Source organism: Myxine glutinosa, chromosome 1 (assembly GCF_964187855.1).
Source record: "Myxine glutinosa chromosome 1, kmMyxGlut1.1, whole genome shotgun sequence".
NCBI lineage: Eukaryota > Metazoa > Chordata > Myxini > Myxiniformes > Myxinidae > Myxine > Myxine glutinosa.
The window spans coordinates 102,992,689-103,004,561 of record NC_136261.1 but is presented as its reverse complement, the minus strand read 5'-3'; the positions used below and the strand labels follow the sequence as shown (position 1 = coordinate 103,004,561).

The following is an 11,873-nucleotide window of genomic DNA, read 5'->3' as shown; positions in this document are numbered from 1 at the left end:
ACAGGACATCCCCTTTCCGGGCAGGTACAATATAATCCACAGCATCGAAATGCCAATTTCTATCCGGGGCCTCGCAAAGCCAAAATCCATGCATGCGTGCTCCATCATGCAACCCGATCTGTACTCGGTGCGCCCGGCGCCCCCTATAATCAGTGAGTTATAATAACCACAATATCTCTGGCACCCAACTCGTGATACCACAATTTAATCCACGTTACTTGCATCTCTTCATCCTCACAAATGTCCTCCATTTAACGTGACTCAAATCCATCTCAAATCCCCACCGCTCGGCCCGGTTAAATTAAATTCCAAGCGTACTGTATTCTCTGTCCACTAATTATGTACATGATTTTGGTTTTACCCACAATATAATGTCCCGATATTCTCCAGATTTAAGTCCTATATATCCTGTCGTTAAAGCAACACCCTGTAGACTGACTCCGCCTGTCGTTCTTCCAAGGTTAGTGAATTCCCTCTGACCTTTCCCTTGCATATCTCGAACAAAGGTCAACTAAACTTTAAAAGGTCAAACTTCGAATTGGGGTAACCAGCGCTTTATTATCCCACAAGTAATGCAAGTCCGGCGACAATGGACAAATGACCATTAATGTGGCTCTACATAGCATAATGCTAACTTCTACGAATCCAACAACCGTCACACTTCGTCCAAGGACCTTCCGTACGAGGCGTGCTTCACAATGCCCATCGCACATCCTTCCTCGTTCGCACAACGCTTCATCAACGCACCTCCTCGCGCCCACACCTTGGCACAAGCCACACCACATACCGACAGTTGAAACCTCGACCGTCCTCCTTCCTCGGATCAGCGTTCTGTTGAAAACGTGACATTTCTGCCTACCTCAATCAGAGATCTCTCTGAATCTCATTTATTCGCACTGTATCTCACTTACTGTATGAACAAGACTTCCTGTTGGAATTTGGCTCCGGAAATTAATTACTCTGTCTTGAAATCGTTTATTTTAGCCATCTTAAATAAATCCATCCATCTATCCATCTTATAAATCCATCTTAAATAAAAATCCATCCTGTAACATTGCCTGGCATATATGTCGCAGCCGGCCACTATTCCGACATGGCTCGTCTGACATGAACGTCCGACATCCAGCAAAGTCGAAATGACCCACAATGCATTTGGGCACACATCCTCCTCTGAGAGTGGGCGAGTTATCGCCAGCACTCTGAGCAAATCTCATACAGCACACCCGTGACTCGCGGCTCGCTCGGCTCCTGCCCCGTGACATCGCCAGAATTCTCGGATAGACGCTAAAATTCACAACACACATGACAAAAATCCGATTTAAATTCAGAGATCGCCGATCGACCTGGCACAACCATCTCAACGCGACGACGCCACGCCGCCCCCCCCCCCCCCCCCGTCTTGGCGCGCACCCTCGTGCCTCCACACGAATCCCAACACTCCCTGCACGCCGCTCTATTCGCGTTCGCGGCGGGGTTTACATCGCAAAAAAACAGGATCTCCGACGCTTGACCTCTCTGATCCAAAATGCACTATATGACACCAATTCCAAAGGTGAGCTGCCTCAGCGATACATCCCACACATACAATACACAATATCTGCCATTGAATGAACTCTTCAATTCAAGTAAAACACACATATTGATTCGAATTCTGCAACCATCTCCAAGAAACCGCTTCATATCAACAGTAGATCGACAAGGGCACTCCGGGTGCTTTCCTGACCCGATTTATATCAATTCGCTTCCCAAACAACTCCCAAACAGATGAAAATCCGGACTCAGTTCAGGACCTCGCCTGTTCTCTCGGATAGACGTTAAAATGGACATTCCCGGCCTGAATTTCCCCCAAGTCGAGCAGATCGCTTACAAAGTTTCACACCGAAACCCTCTGCTTTGCACATGACACACAGACAAACACATTGGCCAGACACACACGTCAATTAACATCCCAATATACATTCATTCCTCATTCATGTTACGTCTCTCATTCAAGGAAAAGGATTTTTTGGGACGGGTTTGGACGGGGGGTGGGTTGAGGTGAAAAAAAGGGAAGGCAGGTTGGGGTGTTGGGGTGTTGCCTAGAGCCCCGGGACTGAGCTCAGGTCTTGGGGGGGTGGGGGGTGTTGCCTAGAGCCCCGGGACTGAGCTCAGGTCTTGGGGGGGGTGGGGGGTCTTGGTCTGGTATCTGGTCCAGCGGCATCACTCGCTGTTTTACTTGTTTAACTACCTCCTTAATTGTTTTGTCCTGAACTTTGCTTCCTGAACTTGCTTCCTTTGGCTCTGAAGCTTCAAATTCCTACAATGCAGCTCCTGCTTCAATTTTCAATATTTCAAAACCTAACCTGTCCTTCTCACCCTGTGGCCACCTGGCCCATTTCCTGTGAGCTTATTTATTTTCTCTTGTCCACCAGATCCTGGCCTGCTTTATCTGGACCTCTTGTCTAGAACTTAGTCTAGAGCTTCCTGGCTTGACCTCGTAGTTGTCACTACCTTCTTGTCAAACCTACCTGGTACCTACGCATTTCACCCTTCCTGGCCATGTCCCTTTGGCCGTCTAAGTTTAGCCACAGCCCTTCGTTCCCTGGCATGCAATGGCATACCCCATCTTGTCTCTGGGCTGTTCCTTCCTGGAAAAATCTTGGCCACCTGGTTTCAACCTATATGGCTGTCCGACCTCATTTTCCCCTCCTGGTGCTAACTGTAACTTTAAGCTTACTGTTAAGTCCTTACTGGTTTATCCTTACTTGTTTATCCTGGCTTTAACAAAGCTACGTCATTCTGAGGCCTAAATGAGCCTCTACTTACAATTTCTGTTCGAGTGCAGACAGCGCGGAAGACAAGGAGACTGAATCCGCTCGAAGGAGGAAGGTACGAATTTGGAATAATAGCCCTCTGATATAAAACAACTCCCACCTTTAATCAAATCAACGTGCCGGCGCCGGCCTCAGGTCAGCCTTCCTCCTGTCCCTCGGGCTCCGTTTCCCGTCCTCCGCGTCTGTTGACACCCCACTCCTGGTACCATCTGTGAAGAATCAGCTCTTCGTTTGCAAAAGAAGTCCACAATAGCCTGGAATGGCGCAGCTTTATTAAAAACCAACTTATACAGATCCGGAGGAGGCCAAGACATCTATAGCAAGAGCCAGTCTCATGCCACGTCAAGCCTTCCTGAAAACGCATTGATTCTCATTCACTTATATACGAATACGATTTATCAGAAAATCTCCGAGAGAACGAAGCGACTGGCGAGAGTCCCTCCCACCGTTATCATTCGGGGGAGTCAGCCTTTCCTTATCATTTGGACCAATTGTTTCTCTGGGCTCCGAGAAAACAGAACTGTAACTCACAAAGAGAAGAGTGTATGCTTAGCCAAACAAACCCATATATTTTATGGGTTTGTGTACATGAGTAATCCAAAGCATGTTTATACAGAGTCATGCGTTGCTGAGATTAAAACAAAATATATATGGTTAACGATCATGTCATTCTACTAGCATTACGCAAAAACAAGCGCATGTGGGCGTGGTTTTACGACCAGCCTCGAAAAAAGCACACGTATACAATTTGTTCAGCATGACCTCAGCAAGCCTTTTCTCATCCATAACTAAAACGAAGCAAAAACCCTTTATTAACTTTATGAAATAGCATTTTTAAACATCATATAAATCATAACACATTAGCACCCAACGTCTATAACTGAACTTTAGGCAATAACAAATCTACTACTTGACACACACACACACACACACACACACACACACACACACACACACACAAACTGTGTTTTATATATATAGATAATAACTTACCAGCATTTGGGTGAAGGTCTGCTGCCGCAAATACCCTGGCGGTTGCTGCTGCTGTTGTTGGTATTGGAACTGCAGCTGGGGCTGGAACTGTTGGGAAGGGTGCTGGAACTGGCCCTGGAATGAGAACTGGGAGGCTGGGGCGGGTACATGGCAGGTGGAGCTGGGGTTGGAGCCGGACACTGCTGACTCGTACTTTGCCCCTCATCTGTTGGCTGGTATCGCTGGGAGAGGGCCAGGGTTTCAGTCTGGAATTGTCGGAACCTCTCCTTCGGGCAGTTGCGCACCACCCTCTGGAGCCAGCTACCCCACGCCTCTCGCTCATCTGGATCTCTGCTTGCGGACTCTTCCAACTGGGGGGAAAGAGAAAACAAAAGGGAAAATTATCATAACTGTTTCAATCCAAATTTCAAAAAACATAAGACTTATGACACATGACATTTAAAAGTACAGTTTAGGTTATCATTAAATCGGTTATAATTTACCTTTTTCTCTGTTTCCCTGTCCCGTCTCCGGTTCTCCATCAGCATCTCATGGAGGAGCTCCCCTACGTCGGGGGTGGTCTTTGCGGCCTTCTTCCTGCTCATCCTGGTGCTGCTGCTGGTGCTGGTGCTGGTGCCCGCCCTGTTCCTGCTACTGTGGTGACTGTTGGCACTGCTCCCCCTCGTCCGACTTTGAGACCCTCTGTCATGGTCGTCAGTGTCGTGTGCCGCAGAGTCGTGTGCCTCAGAGTCGGGTGCCGCAGAGTCGTCCCCCACATCTTCATCTTCCTCGTCCTCGTCCTCCACAGCAACCTGAAGCATAGGCAGAGAAAAGTGAATATTAGGTACATGCAACATTCAGGATGTTCTGTCAGGGACTGAAAAGAAGAGGATCATTTGCACAAAAACAAATTCAATGCCAATGCTTACCCTTCCCAACTCCTGTCCCTGGGTCCGCGGCTGAATCACCTCATCGAGAAAGGCCAAGTTCCGCAGCTTCCACTGCTGTAGGCTGGTTAACTTGGAGGATGCTTGGCCCGACTTCCCCGAAGAACCGGCCCGGTTCTTGAGTTTGCCATAGGCAGAACGTAGGTTTTTGAACCTCCTCTTGATCTTCTCCACTGCAAACAAAAAATAATCACATGAGAATGTGTCAGAGGAAAGTGAATATTATGTATTTACACAATGGAGGATTCTTTTCATGATACTTGGACAATTGACAATGAAACTACAATACAAATCAGTAATTTAAGAATTACAGAAATGAGGAAATGGGGAAAGTACTGATAGTGGCAACTATGTACCAGGATTAATTTCACTACTCACCGGTCCACTTAATCTCCTTGGCAAGCTCAGCCAGTTCCGCCTCCTTCAGCTAGGTGTTGCGGTACTTCTCATGTCTGAGGTTGTAAAAGTAGGGATGGGCCTCGTAAAATTCGACAATGCGCTGGAGCGCGGGAGACTCATCCTCATCCTCATCCTCTCCATCAGGGTCATGGTCCTGCTCAGGCTGGGTGTCTGGCACCTGTTCTGGCTCCATGGATGGCTGGTCCTCTTGCTCATCCTCATGGACTGGGTTGGTCTTTTTCTTGGCACCTTTCCCCTTGTCCTTGGTTGATCGCTTCTTTGGCGGCATGGTGATGTGTCTGGTCTGAGCTGCTGGTGAAATGTGATGATGTGTGTGGCAAACACCTATACTCCGATCTCTAGCGGTAGCGCACGGTGGACGCACGGTCGACGCAGACTGCCACGGAGGCCGTACGTAGGACGCACGGCGGGCGTAGGGGAACCGTGTGTCGACCCTGCGTTGCCCGCAGGTAATCACACAGACCGCAAGGCCACCGTACGGTGAACACAGGGACGCCTTAGGACTACCCTACGGGATCGTGGAAATAGTGCGGCCGCCGTAATTTTTTCGGGGTTGGCCAAATTCATTTTTCATTGATAAGAGCCTACGGCATCCGCACGAATAACGCAAGCCCACCGTACGCCCTATGTACGGTCGACGTGGAACACATCTACGTCATGGCTACGGCTTGTCGAATTGCTACGGCCAACCTAGAAATGAAAAAAGTTATAACTCCGCGCTATAATTCCACGGAGACCCCTACAGCCTGTAAAAGATAGCCATATGCCCTAGGGCCACCCTGAGGCCACCTCAGAAACCCTGCGGCCGCCGCACGTTTCTGTCAATTTAGGGGGGTACGGCCGCCGTATCCTAGCCGTAGAGCAAATGTGACTGAGGAGTTAGCGCGCTCAAATTACGAGTGGCCCAAAAAATTGTGTTTTATAAAATCCTAAATTTAAAAATCGTGCCATGGATGGTCAAGGCGACGGGATGCCGGTGGGGGAAATAGAAGAGGGGTTAGGGGTAACCCAGGACCTCGGGGAAATGTATGTGGGAGAAATGGAGGAGGAGAACAATGAGGAGGTGGTTGAGGGAGTTTCAGGCGCGCAAAATGGTGCCCTCGCGCACGTGGTTGCAGCGGCACCAAATTTAGCCGCGCCCGTGACCGTAGCAGCACCGGTGAATTTGAACCTCTTCATGGTGCAAATGGAGGCCCTCATGCTAAAGATGGGTGAGCGATTAGAAAGTAAAATAGACACCCAAAAGGAAGAAACGAGGGCTCAGGGTGAGCGATTGGGGGGGCAAATTGGAGCAATGGGGGGCCAAATGGGGGCAATGAGGGACTAAGCGAGGGGTACCAGTGAGCATTTGAGAGACGGGTTGGGTAATCTAGAACAAAGGATGGGGGAGCGATTAGAAAATCAAATCGGGGGGCTAGAAGCTAAGTTTGAGGGGTTAGACAACGGGATAAAAGAGGTAAAGAATGGGTTAACGGGGCTAGAAGATAAGATGGAAGGCAAATTACGGGAAATAGGGGAGCAATCCGCCCGGGAAATCAAACAGATGGGGAACCAGATAGAGGAGGTGAAAATCGGGTTAGACACTAAATTGGATGCTCAGAGGAATGAATTGGAACAGATGAAGGCGGCATCTACTAAAGAAATGGAGGAGATGGGGGAGGAAATAAGACGAGGTGTAAGCGAGGCGGTCTCGGGGGGTACGCGAGGAGGTAAAGCAAGGTAAGGAGCGTATGGAGAAAGAGGTGAGGAATAATACGGCAAAGTTACAAGGGGGCATAGAAGATCTGACGCAGGAGGAGGAACAGCTGACGGTGGGACAAAAGGAACTAGTGGAGCAGGTAGAAAAGAACACTGCGGTACAAGGAGGGTTGAAAGCGACACAAAAATAACTCAAAAATGAATTAATAGCGACTAAGAGGGAATGTCGGATGGTACGTGAGGGGTTGACAAAGAGGTTGGACGAGGTGACAGAGGCAGTGGAGACAAAGGACCGGGAGGTGAGGACGCACATAGAAACGGTCAAGGTGGCATTAGAGGATGAAATTGAGGTGACGCACCGGGAAATAAAAGAGGTGAAGCAAAAGTTAGAGGAAGTGGAAGAGGGGGTGAGTGAAATTAAGAAGAAACGGAGGGAAACTAAGAAAGAGATAGAGGAGGAGGTGATGGAATATGTACAAGGTCGGTGCTCAAATCGTGATGGTGTACTTGCTAACCAAATAAAGAGTTTGCAGGTGGCGAAGGAGGTGCGGAGACGAGGTGCCAAGGTGAGTGGCGGTATACGCGGAAATGTATATGGTGTGAGGGGAGATTCAGTCGGCTTGGGGGTTGGTTTGGACCCGGGTGTTCGTGAGAGGCCGCTGGTGAAGTGTGCGACAGGTACAGAGTGTGACGGAGGAGGTGTGCGAGGAGGTCCGACTATGGGGTGCATGACAAAAGAGTGTGCGGTCGAGAGTAAGGGTGAATGCGCGACCGAGTGTGGTGGTGAAAGTAGTGAGAGTGACACGGAGCGTGAGTTGGTTGTGGCAGGTGAGAGAGAATGTACACCTGGGATGGAAGGATGCACACCTGAGATGGTCGAGCGCGTGTGGGAATGCACACTGGAGTTAGTTGTAAAGCACGTGATTGGGTGTGCAAATGAGTGCACACCCGTGGTTGTCACCGGGGATGTGACCGAGGAGGGGGCGCGAAGAGGTGTGTTGGTGAGGTGTGCGAACGACGAGTGTGTGCAAAGGTGTGTGGTGGTCAGGTGTGTGACAAAGTCTGTGATCGGAATGGGTGTACCTGGGTGTGTAAGAGAAGGTGCAATGATGAGGAGCATGGGAATGGCTGGATGTATGAGCAAGGAATGGAACGCGGGGTGTGAGCATGCAAGTGGAGCATCGACGCTAAACGGGTTAGCGGTTAGATCGACGTTTAGCCGAAGCGGGCCCTCGGTTCGTGCCGGGCGTTGTGTGCCGCGGGAACCAGGGGGGATCGTAACCACGGCGGTTTGGAAAGAACCGCCGTACACGATCCACGCCGGGCCTCGCTCTGAACGGCCGCGTCCGTGCTCCACTTAGCGGAGCGGGCGGCCCGGTTCAAGGACACCGAGGAAGGGTCGTCATGGCGACCCCTTTTTGTTGCGGCGTTCCGGCAGGGCGAGATCGGGCCATTGGACGGCTCCGTGCCGAGATGGTGCGTGGGATCTCGGCCCGAGTAAACCTCCTTCCCTGCACCGAATGCCGGATGGATCCAACCGCCGGCACCAAACAACCCGCATTCATTGCTCGGCTTTGCGAAGCCGGGCTTTGGAGATGAATTGGCGCACCGAGAGGCTCAAGTAAAGGACATTTGGTAGGGATAGGGAATTTGGAAAAGCAAAATTTGTGATTGGCAGATGATTGGAAATTTTTTGATTGGCTGGAATTTGGTAAGCAAAATTGGTAGTGAGAGATACCCGATGTGGTGGGATGGCAACTTTGCCATCTCTCACAGCGGGGGCAAAGGAGCAATAGTTGTATGGGGTTTGGCAGTGAAAACTAGCCCGGGAGGGTTAGGATAATGATAGGGACCTAGAGAAGATGACCATAGGTAACGATAAGTTTATGTAGCAACAGTGGACAGGCAGTCGGGGACATAGAGAGGGTAGTGGATTATAATGACGAGGGAGCGCAATAATGTAAGGGGCGACTGGGAAGCGCGAGTTTTAGCAGGGCACCAGGTAGTTCAGATGATGCCGTGTGAGTGAGTATTGATATCGGTGAAATGAGGAATTGCGGGGCAATGCTCGGGAGAGATGTGTGTGTGAGCGTGGGAAAATCTGGGTGCCTGAGGCAATGGTTTTGAGAATCGAAAGTGTATGGAGCAGTGCATGAGTGAGTAATTGGTGATTGAGTGTTGTGTTGACCAAATGGTCCAGGGAGGAAGGAGGGTGCAGGAAGCACCAGGAGTGATTGCACAGGTGTGCAACTGAACAGGTGTATGGAGTATGGAATATATGGAGTATGGAATGGATGGTATGGAGTGAGTATGGTGGAAACTGTGGAGTGGAGTGGATGGTGCGAAGGTGTGAATGGGGGAAAAGTGGACCCCTATCACGAATACCCGGGGAGGGTAGTGTAAGTGTTAGGTAGAGGGTACAGGTAAATTGTGGTTGGATATTGGCATCTGTGGTGCGTGGTGGAAGAATGGTGTTTGGATGGGTGCATTAGTGTCGTGGAAATGGCTGGGCGTGTGGCCTGTTAGTGTGTGTAGTTGAATGGGCACTCCACCACTGTGAGGATGTCGGCCAGGTGAGGCCGCAGGTGGGCTCTGGGAGCCGGTAGAGTTGTTGTGGATGGGGCCCGAGGATCCGGAGGACGGACCCGGGTAGCCCAGTGCCAGAGAGGGCACCGAGTGGGGAGAGCGCCAGAGGGCCTTCCCCAGTTAGATAGGTTAGGGTGAGGGGCAGGTAAGCTCGGAGACAACTACAGTGGTGGAGGTGTGCAGGTGGGTAGACCTGCTGGGAGAGCTGCATGACCCAGCCCAGAAATTGTGCGAAGGCACAGGGAGTTGAACCGGGGGAGTGAGACCCCAAATTGATAAGCACCACAGTTTGGTCAATGGGAATTGGTTCTTAAAACCGCATAGAGTAAGATTGCCAATGGTTTTGCAGGGAAAGACCCCAGGTCGTGTAAAGTGAGTTAATGTCATTTAGAAGATAGTTAGGATTAAGAATCTCCTCGCACCATCTACATCCACTCAACTGAGATGACGTACCTCCACACCATGCCAGGTTGTTTTTATTATTTTTTGTGCAAATGTTTGGATTTTGAGATGCATCATGACGTGGGTGTGACATTGTGCTTTGTTGTTCCATCTCTCCCTCCTTATGAGGATTGATGATGAATTGGGTGATGGCAAATTTTGGTTAGAGGGATTGTGAAGATGAATTTGGTATAGGGGAAATATGGGGAAGACGAGACATTTGTGATGAATTTGTAAATGTGTAGATTGTTGTAAATATGGGGTAAGGGCAAGGGTAGAGTAGGTGACAGGGGGGGGTGACGTACTGTAGGGACGAGCTTTTCTCCGCTCCGTCTCCAAACGCACCTCGCCTTGCATTGCCTTGTTTGATGTGTACCCTTGTGACCTTACCCCTTGCTCACCTGTCTTCTTCCCCCCCCCCCCCTTGTCTCCCACCCGAGGACTGTGCGCCATTGGGCGCCGAGGGGAGCGTGCGGGAGTCCGCCATTGTGTGCCAGAACTCTCGCAACCACAGCTGTCTGCATCGATGCACCACTTATGGACCACATGTCTGTGGCTGAGCACCACTTATGGACCCCATGGGTTGGGGCATGGCCCCTCTGCTGGAACCGGCCATGAAGGCCCGAGATCTTGCTGGCGGGCCTTGGTCACAGGGCACCTATGCCATACAGGTGAACCACACATAGTCGCCCCTGTGGGCCATAAATAAAAACGGACACGTTTGGTGCATTGCACTTTTATTATGTCCAAATAGGCCACCAGTAAGAAGAACAAGTTGACAACATCAGGAAGAGCATTAGCCAGCATGGGGAGCCGAAGAGCAAGACCGGCACCAGGGGTTTGTTTCATTATTTTTTATTGAACTGTGGTGACTGTGCACCGATTGGTGCGTGATGGTGCTTTGGTGCGGTTTTTTGTGCTTTCTGGTGCGTCGATGCAGCACAGGCTGTCTCCCCCCCCCCCCCCAAAAAGAACAATCACAGGTCCTGGGTTGCGTTTTGTAAATACAAGTAGCGTCATTGTAAATAATGTGCCCCCACCGTTCATGTTGTAGTTTGAAGACAATTCCGCAATTCGGTTAGCTGTGGGCGTGAGTCTGTTAGGCAGGGTGCAATGGAGCAGCGGGACATATTTATTTATGTTTTAAAACTGTCACACTCAGTGTCAGTGTAAATGTAGAGGGAACTACACCTATGTGCCACACTAAAAGTAAAAGTTATAGGCCCGGGCCGTGCCTAAGAGGAGGAGGGTGCAGTGTTGTGGATATGAGAATTGTGTTTTTTTTAATTGTGGTAAAATGTCACCCATGGGGAGGGGGGGGGTAAGGGCAAGGCAAGGTAAGGCTTCCCAGCCCTCCTCCAGTTGTTGTGTATAAAGGTCAAAGGTCGTTCCCGTAGTTATTTCATATACCACACGTAGCCAATCATATGTCCTTCTATACAGTTATCTCCTTATTCTATGTAGGTTAAGGCCTTGTCTTCCATTAATTAGCACTCCATTGCACCAAATTCAAATAAGGTAGATTCCCTGCACACCCCCCCCCCCCCCCTTTTGTCAATTGCCAACTGCACTGAGCGGTTTGCTGCATTCTACCGCTGGTGTGGGGTTGTGTTTGTTTCACCCCAAACTCCATTGAGCACGAGGTCATCTCGGAGCCGAAGGTGGGAGGAGTCGGCCCAGCACCGGGAACAAGGCATGGCCTTGCCAACGCCTCCTCTAAGGGCGGGATCGGCTAGCCCTCGCGACCAATCAGGGCCGAGGTGACCTCACCGATGGGCGTGTCCTGGAGGCCGGCGGCTTGATCGCCCGAGGCGAGATATAAGCGCGCGCGGAAGCCTTTGTGAGAGAGACGGGAGATATACAGCGAAGAGACAGCGAACCATTAAGCCAATAGAGTGAGAGAGTCCTGCAAGTTGCAAGACAGAGAGAGAGAACCCGTCACGCCAGACCCCCCCACCAGCAGCTTTGACTCCACCAGGTAGCGTTGGCTCCACCA

At 50.4% G+C, this 11,873-nt stretch overlaps 1 long non-coding RNA gene across 1 annotated transcript; it reads right to left on the bottom strand.

Annotated features, from left to right (window-relative positions):
* Nucleotides 1-4,494: 4,494 nt before the first annotated feature.
* On the bottom strand, nt 4,495-5,570 carry LOC137415370 (uncharacterized). The gene is made up of 3 exons (XR_010982057.2): nt 5,111-5,570; nt 4,715-4,905; nt 4,495-4,597 (listed from the first exon to the last, which is right to left on the bottom strand). It is a non-coding gene; the product is annotated as an uncharacterized LOC137415370 (long non-coding RNA).
* Nucleotides 5,571-11,873: the final 6,303 nt, after the last annotated feature.